Source organism: Peromyscus leucopus, chromosome 12 (assembly GCF_004664715.2).
Source record: "Peromyscus leucopus breed LL Stock chromosome 12, UCI_PerLeu_2.1, whole genome shotgun sequence".
Taxonomy (NCBI): domain Eukaryota; kingdom Metazoa; phylum Chordata; class Mammalia; order Rodentia; family Cricetidae; genus Peromyscus; species Peromyscus leucopus.
In genome coordinates, this window is record NC_051073.1 from 28,780,209 (window position 1) to 28,801,668 (window position 21,460).

At 36.4% G+C, this 21,460-nt stretch overlaps 1 long non-coding RNA gene across 1 annotated transcript; it reads left to right on the top strand.

Annotated features, from left to right (window-relative positions):
• The first annotated feature begins 7,487 nt into the window (after positions 1-7,487).
• Positions 7,488-15,081, top strand: LOC119088852. Its single transcript, XR_005092587.1, has 2 exons — positions 7,488-7,729; positions 14,773-15,081. It is a non-coding gene; the product is annotated as an uncharacterized LOC119088852 (long non-coding RNA).
• The last annotated feature ends 6,379 nt before the right edge of the window (positions 15,082-21,460 follow it).

Here is a 21,460-nt window from a genome sequence, read left to right on the forward strand (position 1 = left end):
TAGCCATCCTGACAGGTGTAAGATGGTATCTCTGAGTTGTTTTGATTTGCATTTCCCTGATAACTAAGGATATTGAGCAGTTCCTTAAATGCCTGTCAGCCATTTGAGAGTCTTCTATTGAGAATTCTCTGTTAAGCTCTGTAGCCCATTTTTTTAAATTGGATTGTTCTGTATTTTGATGTCTAGCTTTTTGAGTTCTTTATATATTTTGGAGATTATCCCCCTGTCAGATGTGGGGTTGGTGAAGATCTTTTCCCATTCTGTAGGCTGTCCTTTGGTCTTATTGACCATGTCCTTTGCTCTACAAAAGCTTTTCAGTTTCAGGAGGTCCCATTTATTGTCGCTCTCAGTGTCTGTGTTACTGGTGTTATATTTAGGAAGTGGTCTCCTGTGCCAATTTGTTCCAGACTACTTCCTACTTTCTCTTATATCAAGTTCAGTGTAACTGGAGTTATGTTGAGGTCTTTGGCCCACTTGGACTTGAATTTTGTGCATGGCAACAGGTATGGGTGTATTTGCAATCTTCTACATGTTGATATCCAGTTAGGCCAGCATTATTTGTTGAAGATGCTTTCTTTTTTCCATGGTACAGTTTTGGCTTCTTTGTCAAAAAACATATGTTCATAGGTGTGTGGATTAATGTCAGGGTCTTCAATTCAATTCCATTTGTCCGAATGTTGGTTTTTATGCGAGGACCAAGCTGTTTTTATTACTATAGGTTTATAGTGAAATCCCACCCATCTTAACCCTGGGAAACTTCATCCTGAAAAATTTCATCCCTCTCCTCAAGAAACTCTATATATACCCTGCCTTCTGCTCCGTTCCCTGCTTTCTCTTGACCAAGGAGAGGAAGTGACCCTCCTGTTTTTTGTTTGTTTCTTTGTTTTGTTTTGTTTTTTGGTTTTTTCCCATCTCAAACCTCTTGTGTGAGGATGGTTGGGCAGTAAGACTTTGTGTTATTCCTTGGATCCCAACTGCCAGGATACTTTTCCAATAGATCTGTAAAGTTTACATGTATTACAGGAATCTGAGAGAGACTCTTCTACTTACTGTGTGTGTTTCCTCTTGAGGACCTAAACTACACTGGGACTCAATCCCTCATCTCTAGTCACCACAATAGATTCACCCTCAGCAATTGGTTAAGTTCGCTTTCGGTTGGTGTAATATTTTCCTGAGTCTGAGGAAGTGACCAATGAGCGTAGGGCACCCCTCTGATATGCTCTTAGAGGCAGAGGTACCCGCAGCCAAGGTCTTTAAAGCTGCAGGAGCCATCTTTACCTGATCACACCCCTCAGTCCCTGGAACTGCAATCATGCAGTCTCCTTAAGTCCAATTGGGCTATTATTCCCCTTTCTGCTCTTTTCTCCAGTCTTCCCTTCATAAATCCCTACTACTACTACTACTACTACTACTACTACTACTACTACTACTACTACTACTACCATAGCTCCTCTGGGCCCTCATGGCTTCTTTGACTCCATTTTCCAACCCTTTTCTGTAGATGAGACCTCTCTCTTAGAGCTCAGGTTTTTGTCCTCACTTCTAGCCTCTATGAAATCCCTGTTACCAGACAAGGAATCTGAGTCTCTCCTGTGGATTAGCAAGGCTAAGCCCTTGACTCTCATTGTGTATGGTTACAACCTACTGAATGGCTTGGTCCTCCTTCAGTCCTCCCTGAGTCCTGGGGATGTCCATGACTACAGGCTGCAGTGACATTTCCCTTTTCTCACATCTAGAGAAATGGTGTCTGCTGTACCCTCTCATTCACCCTTGTGATGCCTCTTAGGAAACATCCAGCCTCTATGCCTGGCACCTGACCTGAAGGACCCTAAATTTGTTTGCTTTTGGAATCAAATTTGGCTCCAATGCTGCTGAGATAATCAATGCAAAGGGCCACCTAATGCTGCCCTAGATCCTAATATTATTTGGGACCTTTATCAATAATGAGAGAACTGGGAAATGTAGACTCCCCATTCCCTATTTCTCCTTTCCCACTCGAAGGCTTGTTTGTGTTTGTCTAGTCTTCCTTGCAAAACTGCTTAACAGTCCAGTATTTTAAGTTACCATTGATGAATCTGTAAGTTTGTTGCAAAGTGGGATCCAGGAGCAGGAGAAAGCAATGAGTAGGCCAATTGCAACCAGTGCACATCTTCCACATACTCTTATCTCAGCTGCCTCCTGCAGTGCCCTCAGTCTATAGCCAGAGCTCAAACGTTTCCAATCTCTAAACCTTCTTTGTTCTCAGTTTACTGGATTCAGTTTTAGAGAAATTCAGGTGTCTTTTAGGTATGAGTGGCATGAAACTTTTGTTTTATGCTGTACTGCTTCAATTAAAACTTGGCTCTGGAGTTGGGTGTGGCTCCCCCTTCTGTAGACCCAAACATGCTTATTTAAAGCTTTCCTCCAAAGTCTCTGTCTCATATCAGGAGATCCACCTGATTATGTAACAGAGAAAGGAGAGCAAAGCAAAATAAAGTGACAGACTCTTCCCAGTGGGGACTATAGCTACACATCTCATACTCTTTTGGTTTTGGTTTAACTCCCTAAAACTCTTGTTCAGGTATAAATTTTAATCTCAAGATTTGTAAAACTACTGTGTAAACTTTCTGTATCACAAGATTTGTAAACATATTGGGTATGATTAAAACCCTGCAATGTCTTTAAGAAAGAGGTTAATTTAAAACTGTAATACCAGGGCTGGTAATCAAAAATTTACATATGTAGATAATCATAAAGGAAACATGGCTTGTTGCTGCCATCTTAGTAGTTGTCCGCCATAAGGATGTCTGACAGCCATCACTGCTAGAGTTGGAAAGGATGGACTTTGCCACATGACCTCACTCACAGCTTGATTATAAGTGATCACATGACATAAGCCAACAAAGGAAAAAAAAACAACTCCTCCTAGCTGTGAGGTCCAAACCAGATGATTCCTCCACTATTTACAATCATCACACTAATGAGCCTCCCCATTATCATTCTCAACCCACAGCTGTTTCTCTACCTCTCCAACCTTTCTGGCTTCCCTTTCTCCTTCCTCAGTGACAGGTTGACCCCCTCCACAGTCAGTGCTGAGACATTCCCTGACTTGGACCCTAAATGGAATTATAGTGCCCCAGGAGTTTGTATTTGTAACTTACCTCTTGGTTTTTCTTCATGAGGCCACCCTTAAAGCAGCAAATTATGAAAAATCCAAGAGGTCATCCAGGACAAACATGTAACTGTTAGGCTCTACTAGCTGTCCCACAAAGACCACCATTCACATATGCAATCAACAAGAGCAATTATTTCTCAAGAGTAAAAATTCCAATATGTAGAGGGGTCAGCCATATGATGACAAGGCAATCCCAAAAAGAGCATGCAGACTCCCTTTAAGCACAGCTACAGGAATTTCAGGAAGAGTTAAGTCATTCTATATATTATTGGTTTAGTAAGGGGCAGTTACACTAATACATTTCTGATTGGTTGGGTCTACAATTCTTTCATCTTTGGGTATGTCTGCGCAGGTCCTAAGCGGGGGAAGGGAGGTTACACAGGATTTGTCCTTATCTGATCATTGCCTTGAAATACTGTAAGGGCTGGTCTGACTTAGACTTGGTACATGCTGTCTCCCTTGTCCCCGCTGTCAAAAGCCTTGTTGATTGAATGCCCATTGTTCTTGATTTTCTTGGAGAACTACTTGCTCAGTTCCAGGGAAGTGAAACTGAGGTCTAGTTTCTGACAGAAAACTGAGGAGCCTGTTGTGGTATGTATTAGGCACTCTTAGTAAACCCATCTCAATTCCTAGAAAACTCACAAAGGCCCTTTCACAATATATCAATAAGATTCCCAGACCCAGATGGAAACAGCTCCTTATAACCTGCCTTTTCTCCCAGAGTTTCCCTGATATTAGGGCCAAACATTTACAGAACAGACCCCTCACTCCACAGACAGAAGTCTTGGTTATGCCCTGTTAGGTTTTTACCATGGGCAAGATAAAAAGCCTTAAAACCAAAAATACCTGATGTTAGCAAAAGCCTTTGGACTGGCCATAGCAGCTTCCCAGGATCCCTGGCCTCCTAAAGTCTGAGAACCCCAAGATCCCTGTTTCAAATGCAATCAGGGGAGTCACTGGTCCCAGTCACTTGTAAACCACCCAGGCTGTCCAAGATGCAATCAAAAAGGGCATTGGAGTGTTGTCTGCTCTCATGTCCTTGAGGTATAAGGACATCAAGCCCAAATCTCTCTTCAGTCCACCTCTTAGGTCTCGACATGATGACTGAGGGGGCTTGGGCTCCCTTGGACCAAACATCACCATCTCTGGTCAGTAGTCTCAGTATATCAGAGTGATCTATCTTTCTCCTTCTGGACACTGGGGCCACCTACTTAGTCCTGACAGAGTTTTAAGGACCCACCTTTTCTTCTCATTCTTCTTTGTCAGAGTAGGGTAACAGCTTTTCCAGCTTCAACAAAAACCCACCAAATATATCACCCAGGCTCAATAGCACCTCTCGGTAGCAGAAAAGGAGGATATGCCCTCAGGGTCCTGGGTCACCAATAAGGACTTTCTTTTGCACCTATTACATACTTATTTCATAAATTAGAACATACTGTCAAAGGATGGGCACCTTGCCAGCATGCTCTGTCTGCAGCTGAACTTGTTGTACACAAATAAACGAGATTAACCTTCAGGTCACCCATTGCTGTCTTATTTTTTCACCACCTATTCTGTCTCTTAACACACAAGTGTCTCCAAACACTACCCCTTTCCAGAGTTCTCTCCCTGTTCAGATAGCATTGGCAGAAGATCCTACACTTGATCTTTCAGTCATACCCACGTCTCAACATTTCAAACTGACTGAAGTTGCCGATTTGACTCTTTTAAGGGGTGTGTGTGTGTGTGTGTGTGTGTGTGTGTGTGTGTGTGTGAATTTTACTGCTGGCTTCTGCCACACAACATATTTGATTCCACATTCTAGAGTCCATGTCTTTAGCTGCTTCTTCCCCGACCTGCTTTATCTACCCATCTTTCTTCCCTTACTTGGTAACCATCCTCCATCCTCCTGGAGCATAAAATGCCCTCTGGTACCCTATCCTGCTGTCAACTCCCTAGGTACTAAGACATTTACTCCTCTCTCTCTCTATTGGAACCCTCCCTGTTTTCTTGGCTCCTTTGTCTAGGAACTGCTTGTTAAATTCTGAAACTTCCTTAAGTCCTTTGGGGCCTCTATGACCTTGTTGCTCCTGTCTCTCAGCTCCATCCTGGAAGTCTCACAGATTCTCTAAGACCTCCTGGGCTTCTATCTTGCCTCTCAGCTCCCACTTGGAGCTTATGGAAAGTACCTCCAGTGGAGTTGTTTTTCACACCCTTCCTTGCTTCCTTCTCAGACTCAGATTTTATTAAAGCCCACCACTCTGTTACCACAAAGAGCATGGACTCAGTAAATTTTGATGGTTTAAATTGGCATGCTCAATTTTCAATTGTGGCAACTCAATTCTGTCCATTTAGCCTAAAAAAACAAACAAAAAAAAAAAAAAAAAAATAATAAAAACAAACAAAAAACATAAAAACAGGGTTTATGATGCCATCAAAAGACAGAAAACAATGCTTATTTAATAAGGTGTTAAATTTGCACCTCCAAATACTCATACAGGAATGTACCTCATAGCGGTAGCCAAACTTTGTAATGTAAAAGTCACCTAGGTGGTATTAGTCTTAAAAAATTCATGAAGTGATCATGGAGAGAAACTGAGACTTGGCATTGTGTGACAGGACTGAAGTTTTTAAATAAAGCTCAAGAGAGGCTATTGGTGAAAACTTCAGTAAGTTCTGAGTGTCCAAGAAAGTGTTTAAAGGTTTGAGGATATGAAAGCCTAAGTTCTGAAAGTATAAGAAAATTATTTAAGGTAATGAAAATGGGTCAGATTTCTTTCCTCCTCTATGCTATAGTTATATTAAGATTTCAATGGTTTACAAAATCTATACTTAATGGTTCTACCAGACCAGTTGTTTAGTGGGGTCTGGAGACTGCTCACAGAATGTTGCCAAAAGGAAATATTTGTCCCTGTAATATCTAAGTCAACTTCCAAAACACCCATTCTCTATGCTTACTTGCTGTACAATCAAACTAGATGTTGGCCACAGACTTATGGAGACTGTCCTTATTGGTCCTATAGGAGACATGATGCATATTCATGAAGGCATTCTACCTTTTATGCAAAGTAACCAAATCTTTTTATTTTAATCAATGACCCATGTCACCACAGATGGGAGATGGCAGTCATTTGTAAACCTGATTATAGCACTTATCATAGCCACCCATCAGGAATGATCAAATTACAGATGGTACACATCCCACTCTCTCCAACCCCAAGGATGGGCGCAATGGCTTAAAGGTCCTCAAAGGTCCTTTCATCCCTAATATCATCCCTTTTAGATAATATTGATCCCATCTCCTTTTTATACCATCTCTTATTTCAGACCTTAATCTCTACATATCAGCTGTTGAATTACCTTTTAGCCTGACCCCTTTGGAGAATACAGGCTGTGTATCCCTCCTGGGTCAAACTCATGACCATCATTTGTGGTCTCACCCATTATTTTATTAGACTCTCCCACCTCTCACCTCACTTCTCATTAATTGATTTAAGCCAAACATCATTACCTTCCCTTGTCTCTCCCACATTTCTCTTTCTTGGCTATCACAGACTGCTTTAACTCCTCAGAAACATGCTTTCTGGGTGCACTGGCTTCTACAGAACGCAGTAATTCCTCAAACCTTTGCCCCAACAGTCCCAATGCCTCAATTCTCTGTGGCATTCACATTTATTGATGCCTCCCTGCTGGGTGGTCTAGAACTTGTGCTCTGGTATTCCTTTGAGCACAACTAGGCATGGTATCCAGTGAAGAACCTTTGCCAAGTCACATCACAGGTTTTACACTAACATGGCATGACAAATGGAGAGTTCAAGTCATATCTTCCTCAGCAGTTCTTCGGTTAATTGCTGTCATCACCACTGGAGTAGCTGGACTGACTGCTGCCCTAGCTGTGTACCATCTAAGTTAATCCAGGATCTCCAATGGGTGACTCACACCATCCTGAGCTCCAGGGCCAAATTGACTTTCTCGCTGCCATAGTGCCACAAACATCACTAATTTTCCTTCTCTCAGAAGTCAATAGTTGCTTGTAGTTCTTTGTCTAAGAGAGGGACTCTATAAAAAATGTATCTTCAATGTAATCACATTCATTGGTATTGCTATTGTCTGAATCTTGTTTATGAAGCCATTTCTGAGGAGACACTGTTTTACCACAGCCTTCCTGTTTACTTTTTGTTCTTAGAATATTGCTCACTCCTTTTCTCATTAGACTAAAGCTAACTCAATAGGATGCAAATCATGCTTGTTACTGGAAAACTAGACATCCACATGGGGCTAATGAAGTCATGGACCTTAGGAAAGAATCTACTCCTGTATGCTATGACAACATAATACTTATTGCTATGATAGCATAATACTTATTATATCATAGCATCTATCTTCATGCAGACATGAGTGTAGCTACCACCCTTTAAGAAAGAAGTTGACCATCATGGAAAATCACAAATAGACTTACTGCTGATAAAAATAGATCATAGAAAGTCCACCCCCGAAGCATCCATCTAAAGCAGAAAATATTTAAATCAATCCTACATCAAAGTGAAAAGAAAGACCTTCATATTCTTGAGTTGAGTAAAGGAGCAGATTGAACAGGTAAAAATATAAGAAGGAATAAGTATATTGATTGAGCAAGCCAGTGTGATATGAATACCACATAGATAGGAGGTAGACATATTAGAGGCACATTTTTCCTATGATTGAAAATAGATTTTTTTATTACTAAATATAGCCTTATAACAGCTTCCCCTTCCTCTGTTTCTCCCAGATCCTTCTCATCTTCCCTCCCATCTTGACCCACATGCTTTCTGTCTCTCATTAGAAAAAAAAGGCTTCAAAGGGATAATAATAAAATAAATAAAACATAATAAGGCTTAACAAAAACTAACACATTCAAAACAAACATAGGAAAAGAGCCCGGAAGAAGGAAGAAGAGACAGAAACCCACTTACTCCCGCTGTCACAGATCCTTTAGAAACACTTACCTGGAAGCCGTAATATGTGTACAACCTATCAGTAATATAAAAAGAGAAAACAAAGAATGGTTAAAGATAAAATTTAAAAAGGAGCCCTAACATGACATTATAAGAAAAGAAAAATTAGTTTGTTTTCTATTGGCTGAAGTACTATTTTAAGGCTGAGTGTTCCAAGGTCTCTGCATACTGTTCAGATGCAGGTCTCTGAATTTTTTCCTATCTGCTACAGGACAAAGCTTCTCTTTTGATGCCTGATCAAGGCACAAAACTATAAATATACAAGAATGTCATTAGTGGCCATTTTTTGCTACTTTTTTTTTTTTTTTTTTTTTTTGATAGAAGAGTAGTATTTGGTTTTACCTTAGGTCCCTGGGCTATTGAGTCTAGATTCTTGGTCACCCATCAGTATTGGGTTCCTTTTCATGGAATGAGCCTTAAGTCAAATCAAATATTGGTTGGTTACTCCCACAAAAACTTGTGTACCACCATTCCACTAGCAAATCTTGCAGGGAGGACAGCATTGTGCATCTAAGGGTTTATGTCTGGGCTGGTGTTTACATTTCTCCTTTGGTGGTATGCAGAGTATCTTCCTGTACCAAAACAATAGCACAAAAAGATGAAAATGCTATGTAGGCAACAGCAGCCCTCTTCAATGAGTTGTGTAAGTATTGTTTTCAGCAATGGGAGCAGCTTGCTGTCAGTTTGTGGAGAGCAAACTACTGTTTTGGCAACAGCCTGGGTTTGCTTGATGTTTGGGAGTTCATATGAGACCCCTTGGGACAACAACTCAATTAGATGTAAACAAATTCCAGTACTGCTGGCTTCATGTAATGACAAGAGGTGACTGGGATTCTTGTCCGGCTCATTATTTGATGATTTCATTTATAATGCATACATATATGTATATATTTTAGGAAGCTTCTGCTGTTTATGATTTCCATATGACCCTCAACTGGCTTAATTTAAACTCTCATTCCTTGTATTCCCTTCCCTTACCCTCCTCTTCACTCCCCATCTCCAGTTGATCCTCCTATTCTAATATCCCTCCACATCTATCCATAACTATCTATTCCATTTTTGTTTCCTGGGGTGATCTGCCTGTCCCTTCTCAGACCTTTATTCTGATTAATGTCTCATAAAGAAACTTGTTCCATGTCCCTTTCAAAAATTATAATCTGTAGTTTATATTGGGAATCATTTGCAATTACATTATTTACTTTTAAAAATGTTGTCCTTTTGGCCGGGCAGTGGTGGCACACACCTTTAATCCAAGCACTCGGGAGGCAGAGCCAGGCGGATCTTTGTGAGTTTGAGGCCAGCCTGGGCTACCAAGTTAGTTCCAGGAAAGGCGCAAAGCAACACAGAGAAACCCTGTCTCGAAAAACCAAAAAAAAAAAAAAAAAAAAAAAAAAAAAAAAAAAAAAAAAATGTTGTCCTTTTAAATCCAGTTATCAAAAATACGTTAATTCTACTTTCACTTTAGTCTACATGGTAAATATTAGCTGTTTTTGTACACAATGTTGTGGTACCAGGTACTTTTGTTTGCAGAGTTGATACAATCATTCTACACGAAGTCTTTCATGTCTTTCACAAGGAGAATACTAACATAAAATCCTAAAGAACTAGATACATCTTCTCAGAATTTGATGAACTTAATGAAAAGTAGGGCAGATCCAGTTGCAGAAGTATACTCATGCTCCATAGATATTAATTTTCCTTATAGAAAAGAAGACTAGATTCATTTCAGTGTAACAATGTATATTTAAGCAGTACAAAAATGTCTTTCATTAAAATATCATACAAAATACTATTTTACAGCAACAGGCATTGATATTCAAAAGTTCAAATGAAGAGGTCAATTAAAATAAATGAAACATTTAAAGTGAGACTTGTAAATATTTAAAACTGTTTTTTTATAAAAAAAATAACTGAAGTTCTCAAAAATGTTTGGATAAGCAACACTTTTTTGCATTTCCTTTAATGAATACTTTTGATTCATTTAGTGTTTAAAGTTTTAGCTTAGTTAATGGCTAGAACTTTTTCTATGTGTATAAAAAATGAATTATTTTTATAAAAGTTTCCATTCTTTTTATTTCATATGGCATAAAAGTTATATATAAAGTTTTTTGCTTATTACTACATTTACATTTTAATAAGCTCAGAAAATTTTAGAAATTATTTTCCCTTTCACATACTTATATTTAAAATATATTCTCTTGAAATTCTGTAATGAGTTACTTTTGAATTTTATGGCTTTTATGCTTTGTGATTTGTCAGACTTTTAGGCAGATGACATTTGAGATTGGACATCATGTGTCTGAAATAAACTGGAAGCTTTTTACACCAGCTTTTCTTCTCAGAGGCTACTCGTGAGGGTAGAATGTGCAGTTTAATTTCTATTCCAAATCTAATTGTAAATAAGCCTCAGGGATAAAGCAGTTCAACCATATTGTCTTAAAGCTGTTTTTCAGGGAAAATATATAGCATCTGATTGTCTAAAAAATGGATTTTCAACGAATTTAGTGACCAGGTTATTGTAGCTGAATGCCATAAGAGACAGAAAATTGAATAACACTTCAAAGGGGTAGATATAACCATGAGGAAATATTTGGCAATGTGCACTTGGTACTTTTGAGGGTATATTTGCATGCCTAATTAGTTTCTTTATATTTAAAATATTTGTTCTGTCTGCCTTTTTTTTTTTTTTTACTGAAAGTAGATTCTTTTCACATAATATAATCTGATTACTGTTTCTCTTCTCTCTGCTGCTCTGAGTTCTTCCCCAGCTCCCTGACAATCCAGATGCTTTTACTTTCTGCCTCTCATTAGAAAAAAAAAAAAAAAAGGCTTCAAAGGATAACACAAATAAAATGAAATGAAATATATAAGGTAAATGAAAAACAAAAATATTAGAATAGGGCAAAACAAACAAACAAACAGAAAGAAAATACCCCAGAAAAGGTACAAGAAACAGACAAGGAAGCCTAAACTCACTCATTCGCACACTCAGGAATCTCATCAAAGCACAAAACTGAAAGCCATCCTATGTGTACCAAAAACCTGTAAGGTAAAATATAAAAGAGAGAAAAATAAATTTAAAAAAGACTACCAGTAAAAATATAAAAAGATAAAGCTAAAAAGAATGAAAAGAGAAGTCCTGAAATAAATTCTGAGAAAAGGAACTTCCAAAGATGCTGTTGAATTTGTTTTCTGTTGGCCATCTACTGCTGGACATGCAGTCAACCCTTTACAATGATTTGTTTCCCTAGTGAAACTTTCTTGGAGAAAACTATTTTTTCTTTATAAATGGTTGTCAATAACCATTGATAACTTCTGGGTTAGGGATGGGACAGGTGTCTACTTTTCCTTTTAGCTCTAGGACGCCATCTGGTGCAGACTTTTGAATGCCCTGTGTATATTGCCTGCATCTCTGTGATATCACACAGGAAACTATCCTATTGTGTTTGGAATGCCTTATTTCCTTGGTGTCCTCCACCACTCTGGCTATTACACATTTTCTTACTAAAATTGACATATAATGGAATAGACAGACCCCCAACTGGACACTTCTTTTTACCAAATGAAGCTAAGACCTTATTGAGGTTTTGGCTGAAAGGGTCCCATGAGAACCCCCAAACAACCCAGGCTGTTGACAAGACTGTAAGTTCCTCTCCACAAACTTACAGTGAGGCCTTATTTGCTGGCAACACCTGCATAACTTGTTGAAAATGCAGAAGTTGAGCTGGTGCTCACATAGGGCCTTCATCCCAATTGTCAATTTTTCTCGGTACTGAAGTTGCTTTGTATGATACCAACAGAAAAGTGTAAATACGAACCCAGCTACAAATCCTTCTGCAATAATATCTTCCCTGGAAAATATGCTAGTGCAGTAGTGTTATAAAGTTTATACGAGTAACCAATCAGTATCTGATTTTACTGAAGGTCAAGTCCATGTGATGAAGTCACAAAAATGCTTGTGTGACCAAGAATTTGAAACTAGATAGCCCAGGGACCTAGGGGAAATCCAAATACTACTGTTCTAATAAAGAAACCTACTGGTAAAGTGACTACTAATGACATTCTGCTATACACTTAGATCAGCACCTTGTTCAGCCATCAGCAGAGAAGCTACCTTCTTCAGCAGATGGGAACAAAGACAGAGATCATAGCCAGGGAATATGCAGAGAGTGATTGACCTTGGAAACACTCAGCCCTAAATGGAATGTCTCCAGGAAGCAAATAAAAAAAAGTCTCCTCCCTTTAGGGCCCAGAGAAACTTGTGCAAATATCACAAAGTTTTCTTAATAATATAGAAAGACAAAGAAGTAGCAAGGGTACACATTACATTTTGTTTTTAGAAAATCCATATATTAATAATCAAAATCTGCTTAGTTAACGAACAGTTTATCTCAATAAGTATAAGAATAAAGGCCAAACACAAATGTAATGTACCTCAGCCTAAGTACTTAACCTTTCACATCATTTTGGAAAGGAATTATTCATACTCAAGGCCATGATCTACATAAGTATGTATTCTATTTGTAGTAGCTTTTACTTTAATTTTAGGGATAAAAAATCACATAAATATTATTTGTCTCAGATGAAGATGCTAAATAACTAACTAAATAAATGATGGGTTGTAATTTTTTGAGTGAGTACATACTTATGCTCTGAGTTAATTTTTTTTTTTGATGAATGGTTATTTTTTATAGAACAAGGGGAAATTCATCATGTTTACTTAAAAAATTACATGTATATTGTATATATGAATATATCAGAAAACTTTTGTAAATTCACATTGACTTCAATTATTATGAATTGGGTCACATTAGATAAATAGGACAGCAAAAGGATAATTTAAAAAAATATTTTATCCTTTTCTGCCACATTGTAATCGAGTACGAACATTATTTTAAATAATTTAGCTTAATATATTGAATAAAATACAAATATTTTAATGAATGTTTTTGAACCTAAATAATTGGAAGAAATTAAACTCTAGCTGCAGTTGACTTTGCTTAAGAACAGTCAGGCAGCGTGACTTCGGCAGTTAACATTTACACATTATGAACTCAACAGGAGTTTACACCAATCTTTCAGAACCCTGCTGTATTCCTGGAGGAGTCTCTCCTGATGTTGGAATAAAACTCATTCTCATTCAATGTATGACATTAATCAAACAGTAGTGTTCTGCAGACCCTTCACCCTCCTCTTGTTTATTACTTCTGATTTTCACCCTGACCCAGTTCCATGAAAGAGGTCAAAACTGAAAAAATTCCATCACAGGGAGAGTTTTGTAATCTTTCTATAGATACATTTTTACAAAGCAGTGTTTATGATTTTTAAAATAACTTTTCTAAGATAATTTATGGTGAGATGTTGTATCATCAGTACTGAATTCTTTTGTATAGTTTGTAGCAGAGATTATTAAAATTTATTTACTCATGATTTCTTTTACCCGAGCTCGTTCTTTTTTAGATTTTTTCTTTTATTTGTGAGAATATGCATTTTTATAAAACCTGAAGTATACAGTTAACAAAACATATACAATAAAACATTTACTGACAATCAATTATATAGAAACTTATTCTGAAACAGATTTTGGTATATATTTAAATTTACTATTTATTTAATATACAAAGAGAATTCATATCTTAATATAAATATTATAGTATATTTTACATAAAGATTACTATAGGATGAAGAGTCATTTCAATGTTTCTCAGAATTGATCAGTATTTTCCTTTTCCATTTGCAGACATTGAAGAACATTGCTTAACAAAATTTTAGTATTAAATGGCAGAATTATGTTTAGGACAGTTTTACATATTGTTGTACATTTCATTTAACTCCAATCCAAAGTTTATTTATTTATTTTATATATTTATTTTTAAGAAATTCAGGTCTGCCACTTTAAATGAAAAAATTTAAGCCATCAATTTAACCTAGAACAATCAAAAGACATTCTGCCTTGAAACTTACTTGGTGAAGAATAGCAGTGAGGAAGTACTATGTCTTTCTTTTTCATAGTTAAGTCTATGCATCCAGTAAAACTGAAAATTTTATATGCATAGCAACAGCACTGTAAACCATGATACAGGACAGTCTTGAATGGGATCTACACTGCATCCAGCAGCTCCTGTTCATGTAGCTAGCGCTGTGTGGCATGAGGGCATGCACAATATTAAGTGAACATATTGTATGTTCATGAACAAGCCTGCAGTGAAGCTGTGCATCACAGCACAAGAGAGGACTGCAGAGGACAACTGTGAACTTTAATTCATTTGATTAAAAATTAATTTTCATTCATTACTTGTTCAGAATTATCTTATTGCTGCAAAGCCTTTGCAATCTCCACTTTCAGTTATGCAATGCCATAGGCAAGTATCCTTAGTTTAAAAAGGTGAATAAATTGTCTTCTCATGGTAGGATTGTATAAAAGTCGCAGTAGGAAGATTTTGGAAGGACATCAACAGACTCTTTCCTAATCATGTAATGGATATTTACTGTGAAGTGATCCAGACCAAGTACAAATAATTAGAATCATTATCTCATTGTCCATAAGCTAATTAAAATCATAAAATATTTAGAGGCAAGATGAATTTGATCCAAATCAGATGATGTGTGTAGCCATTTCTTCTACAATGAAGCATTCTCTCTTAGAGGAAAGAGAGAGCCAACCAGATTCAAGAAGTAAAATTCAGAAGTCTCAGAAAGCTCCTGAAATTTAAAACATTCACAACGCCAGTCTCGAAACTTACATAAGCAGCACCAGCAACTGGAGAGGGGAAGATCTCCACCTTCCTGAGCTTCCTGAAAGTCAGTAAATCAGCTTCAGGGATTCAACTGTTATCAACCATGCTGTCACAGGCTTTGTGTTGTTGGAACTGTGTTTTAGTCATCCACACTTCTGTAAGTAACCCATCATTTATAGTAGAGTGGTTAACCGCAATAAACTAAATGACCTACTAATCTAAAGTGAGTAGAGTATGTTTTTGATTTCTCAGTGGTGCCCTTTCTAATGTGAATATGCTTTTGTTCAGATTGACCTAGAAAAAAATTACAGAACAAGGTATTATCAATAAATATAAATTGTACCAGACATAATATAAATAATATAAAATATAATCAGTAGACAACAATCTCAAAAAAAAAAAACTTTTGGTGATATTGTATTCCCCAAAGTATTGTGCACCCTAATAAATTTATCTGGAGTCAGAGAACAGAAGAGCCACTAGATATAGAAGCCAGAAAATGGTGGCACACACGCCTTTAATCCTAGCATTCCTAAAGCAGAAATCCATCCAGATCCCTGTGAGTTCAAGGCCACACTGGAAACAGCCACGCATGGTGACTCATGCCTTTAATCCCAGGAAGTGATGGCAGAAAGCAGAAAGGTATATAAGACATAAAAACCAGGAACTAGAGCCTGGTTAAGCTTTTAGGCCTTTGAGTAGCAGTTCAGCTGAGATCCGTCTGGATGAGGACTCAGAGGCTTCCAGTCTGAAGAAAAGAGATCAGCTGAGGAATTGACAAGGTGAGGTGGCTATGGCTTGTTCTACTTCTCTGATCTTCCAGGGTTGACCCCAGTCCCTGGCTCCAGGCTTGTTTTTATTAATAAAACCATTCAAGATTCATGCTACAAAAACTATATTACCAAAAACATATGGTAATGTTTCTCCATAATAATAGGAAGTAGAACAATGCATATGATGAATTCTTCTTGACAAAGATCCAAATGTTTTTCAACAGAGGAATAAAAGTATTTTCAAAAAGTGGTTGTTTACAAGCACTTTTAATTATCATATGATCCGAATGGGGCATAGACTGATCTTGCCCATGATATCTGGCCAGATCAAATCCCAACATGGAGATGGAACTTACATATAAAGTTTCAGTCCTAGCAGAAGAGCTACTAGTAGAGGAACAGTTATTTTTTTAAGTAAGAAACTATTTCCTGATAATTGAACTTTGGTTCAAGAATATTTGGTTAACATAAGTTATTCTCCATGGGGAAAACAAAATGATACAAGTTGAGTCAGAAAGGAAGAACGTAGCTTGGGGATACTTGTGAGAGGGAAGGTAAATATTATTAAAACACATATAGGAAATTCTGAGAACTTATAAAATATTTTAAAACTTTAATATATGAAAATTTAATAATGTATACAATGTGCTATGATCATCTCCAAACTCTACTGCATCCATTTAACTTCTCCTATTCCAAACAAATTTCTATTTGAACTTTATGTTCATATATAGGCAGCACACACACACACACACACACACACACACACACACACACACACACATCACTGAGTCCTATTAGTGCTGCTGATATCCAATGTTGATTATACCATCTAAAGAAGTAATCTACCAGGAGCTACACACCCCAAAGAAAAGTATCTTTTCCTTCTCTCAGAAACTATCAAGTAGCAAGAGCTATTCACCTAGGGTTGGGCTATCATAAAACTTCCTCCCTTATGGTGCACTTTTAGCTAGCATGAGCTTATGCAAGTCTTGTTCAGGTTATGACAGCCATGACTTCCTGAATTTAACAAGTTTGTAGATTATTAAAAGAGTATTTCAGAGCATCCCTCCTCATCCTTCAGCTCTTATATTCGTTTTTCAATTTTCTTTTAATTGTGAGAATTTTTTACATGAGTATAATTTTAAGTCATTTTCTCTTATTCAATGTTCTTTGAACTAAATTATCATGAACGAAATGTGATCCTTAAATATTACATTACTTAGCATTCTGTCTGTGTGACAAATACTTGAATAAACAGTTTCTGACAATGAAGAATTCACCATGGCCTGTAGTTTCAGAGAATTAAATGGGCTAAGTTCCAAGTCCTCTTCAAGGGTTCACTCCAAAACATCTAAGTTCTCTGTTCTGTGTTACTCTCTAGATTTCCTACCATCTTCTAAAGATGCCATGGATTTTAACCAAGCCATTAACACATGATCTTTATGATTATATGAACATTAAAACTATAAATCCTACATGTTCTCTGTAAGATTCAACCAAAAAAAAAAAAAACTATCTGAAGATGGAGAAGAAAGAATGTAAGATGGTGGAAAGGAGGGCTGTAAAATGCTATATTGTTAAAATGACAAAGGCCCTGAAATAATGAACTCACCTTACCTATGGTTGCCTGCCCTAGTCTTGTTCAATATAGAGGCAGTCAATAGGATGTGCCCATGGGACTGAGCTTTCTCGGGCCCTAGCTCTTTTCTGGGGACCTATTGGTTATACAAAGGTGAAGAGGAAGGGGAAGAAATTGTCTTTAGTTGTGTATCCACTGGTGAGTCCAATCATCTCCAGTGGCTAGTTCTGCAACTATGTTCATGAGGACAATCCTGGTTAAATACCTTGGGTCATAAAATAAAACAAAAAGACATAATCATAGAATATAAAATTGTCAGATATAAGATAAGGTTCGAGGTAAGTAATCAGAATGCAAATTGTCAAATAATAAATTTAACACAAACTAGCACATCATATGGAGAATCTTATTATAATTCATAAAACGTCTGCATCTACATGCTTTAATGCTAAGATAACAAAGCAACCATCTTTATAATTTCCTGTCTCTGTAGCAAAATGTACATGGATTTTTACTCCTTATACTGATGTTTCTTCTTGCTATGTAGTGTTAAGAGATGGGAAGAATTTGGACTCCTAAGTTTTTTAGTTTTAATGGTTAGAGTCAAGTGAGACAGTGTTCCCTAAAATAAACAATGACAGAACAAGAAAGCAGCAATTTTGGGGTATCTTTTTGAAGAAATGATTATGGAGCATTTACTTTATGCTTCTATGATTTCTTTAATATTTTAATCTCAATATTTTACATCATTTTGCTGCCACATCAATTATATATTGATTAGGTTAGGCCAATATAGTAATTAGTAAATTCTTTGTAACAAAGATACATGTTACCTCTCAAGCCTTTTTTAACACTGCAGCGTCTTCCTTCTGCCATTAACATGAGAAATATAATTAGCAAAAGTTGTAGTTTAATGTGGCCATTGTTTGCAGCCACGGAACACTCACAATGCACTTCTGTATTTGATAAAGTGTTTTCCAAGTACATCAGTGCCAAAAGGCAGAAAACAAAATATCCTACTGGGATGAAATTTAGAACTGTCAATTATGCAAGGTTAGAATAACCATGTTTAGAAAGGTTTTCACATGCTATCCATACACCTAAGAGGATAATACTCTGCAGAACTGAGAGCAGACTACATCTTGGAAATTATTTAAGTCTTTTCATATCAATAATTAAATCAAGGAAATTATCATACAAATCTGTGTGATTCTACTGATAAAGAATATCATTATTCACTGGTCTGTCCTTCTTAAAGAAGTGCAATCTTGCTGAGTCTGCAAACTAAAGTTGTTACTTTATCAGTGAGATTCAACAATCAAATCTGAAACTGGCCCTAGAATAGAAGAAATTAATAATAGGTTTGCTATTTACTGACATATCTTTTGGAACCTGGTATTATAAAATGCCTATGTTTATTTACAAATATGAGAGAATGAGATTATTACTTAAAACATAACATTACATTTCCTGTTAGAAAAATCACAAAGGGAATTTGTGGTAGAAAAAAATGTGTGTAAGTGATAATAACTGCATCCTATGTAAAAGTTGCTAAGATTAAATGAATCTAAATTCTTAAATGAGAAAAAGTCAACATATAGAGAAATATATGTCTGTCATTGACATGTATATCATTATATCAGTGAGATTCATAAAAAAGTAAAAAGCTAAGTCCTTTTTCTTTGTTCACCAACAAGAAATTTTATGCCTTTATCAAAATTTATCATAGTTTGACAATTTCAAAATAAAATTCCATTGAGAATCTGTTATAAACCCCAGGGAAATATTTTATTGTCCCCATTTCTTAAAATGGTCAAAAAACTCATCAGATATTTTAGAAGGTTATCACAGTTCACACACACACACACACACACACACACACACACACACACACACATATATATATATGGAAGAAATTCTTTGATGATACTTGTACTAATAGAAAATCATCTCACTGATACGGTGACAAGCTAATGTCAAAAATGAGAAGAGAAAGAAAGGTGGATAACAGGAAGGTATGGGGAATGAGAAAGAAATTGGAAAATATGATAAAAATGTATTGTATGAAAGATTATAATACATATATATTACAATGGTTAGAAATCTTTTAAATTAAAGTTTGCATGCCAAAATAAAGGTTTTGTTATAGAATAGTAATGTTGTTTGTCACACAGGAGTCATTACTAACCGCTGTTACAGTTATTTAGAATTGAGTTGATGCTGAATGTTAGTTAATTCATATTATTAGGCTGTGTACCTATATATAAATGTCATGAATATATACAATTTATTGAAAAGAGAAAATTAACTTAAAAAACAAATGTGATTTACTCATTTCAAATATTTGTTGTTTTTCTCTTATCCTTGTCTGGACTTTATATGATGAGTACCAGATATCATAAATTTTAGGAGGTTTATTATGTATTAGAATTTTGACAATTCAAAGGTAGGTAGTTGGCTATAGAGAATCAGAGAGGCTGTGTGCAATCACAACAAAAAATGCATCGCCTTCTGCTGTCAAACTGTGCTTTCCTTGGCTTCATCAATCAGAAGAAGCCTCAGGAGTTTTTGGCTTTCCAACACAGGTACAACTTTGTTGTACCAGATCTCATGCCCCATTGGATGGGAAGAATTTGAAACACATGCTTCTGCCGGGGAGACAAATCTCTCACCAGTAATGGTAGCATAATGCACATCATAATAAAACTGCTTGTGAACTAGCTAAAGAAATGCTGATTGCTGTTTAGAAAAAGATGTATCTTTAAGCATAAAAACATTAATTACCTGAAACAAAATGCAAGTAATAATTATAATGTATGGCTAAATTGCAATATAAGTCAATAAATAGATAAAAAATGCATATTTATGTTCAGTATAGACATATGCCAAAATGTGTGTTAACAGGGGGTATATATAAATATATTCATATATACAAATATGCATATACACATGCAGATATGCAAACATATATACAAACATTAATCATAAGGTACAGTACAGCTAGTACCATTGTTTCAAGGTAGTTTGTATTAATATTTCTTATTTACTTCTAATCTCAAGGACCATTTTATTACAGTCTGGGAGATAAACTACAGGGCAGGCAAGCGGAAAAGTGCCAGCTGCCAGGGTAAGGGTAATGTTGAGAAAGTCATTCACTTTAAGGTAAGTATGAAGGCCAGAGAAATAGCTTGTTTCCAAGAATAACAATTTCATTTCTTTTTAAGTTTTGATTTATGTAGCCCAATATCAAAGAGTAGGCTGTTTTTCCTGTCCATAAAGATTTTTATTCTTGAAGATTTAAAGCATATTTCAGGCTTACATTCTTACATGTACTTGTTTATAAATGCATGCTGTTGTACTTAATGTGATACCCTGATAGTTTATATTAATTGTGAACTTGATAATATTTAGAATCATCTTGGAGATAAATCTTGGGGAAATGTATGAAGAATTTTTATTTTTATATATATATAAACAATATCTATTTTTTCACTCGTTTTTATCAGTTCTTTGGGAATTTATACAATGTCTATTGATCATATTCATCCCAGTTCCTCTCAGATACACTCATTCTTAAATCATCATATAACTTTTTATCCTCATTGTATTTTTCTGAAACCTATTGAGTTCAATTTGGTTTACTCTTACATGCTTGGAGATTAGACTGTCCAGTGGAGCTTGGTAGACCTGCCATGGGCCTCAACATTAAGGAAAATTCATTCTCCCTCTCCCGGCAGTTGTTAACTGTGAACTCAGCAGCTTCCAAATGCGAGTTACTTTCTGTCTACCTATGTCTATATGCCTTGCTGTTCTGCCCTTTCATTGACTCACTTAGCTCATCTACCTCACTTCCTCTTCCTACACAGCTATGTCAATTTCTGTCTTTCTCTACAGACCTCCAGGTCTCTATGGTTGGTACTGGAATTAAGGTGTGTGTCATCACACTTGGCTGTGGTCCTTAATGTGGCCTTGAAAACACAGAGATCCTGCCTGCTAAGTGAGAGGATTAAAGGCATGTGATACCGATGCCTGATTTCATTGTTTACTTAAAATGGCTTGCTATTTCCTCTGATCTCCAGGTAAACTTTATTTATTAAAGCACAAATAAAATATCACCATACTCAACTCTCCTCTCTATTCATGCATAATTTTTTATCTGACTGTTCTCAGTTGTTGCACATACTATGACAACAACCGTGAGCTCATATTCCATGGCACTGTTGTGTCCTAGACACACCTCT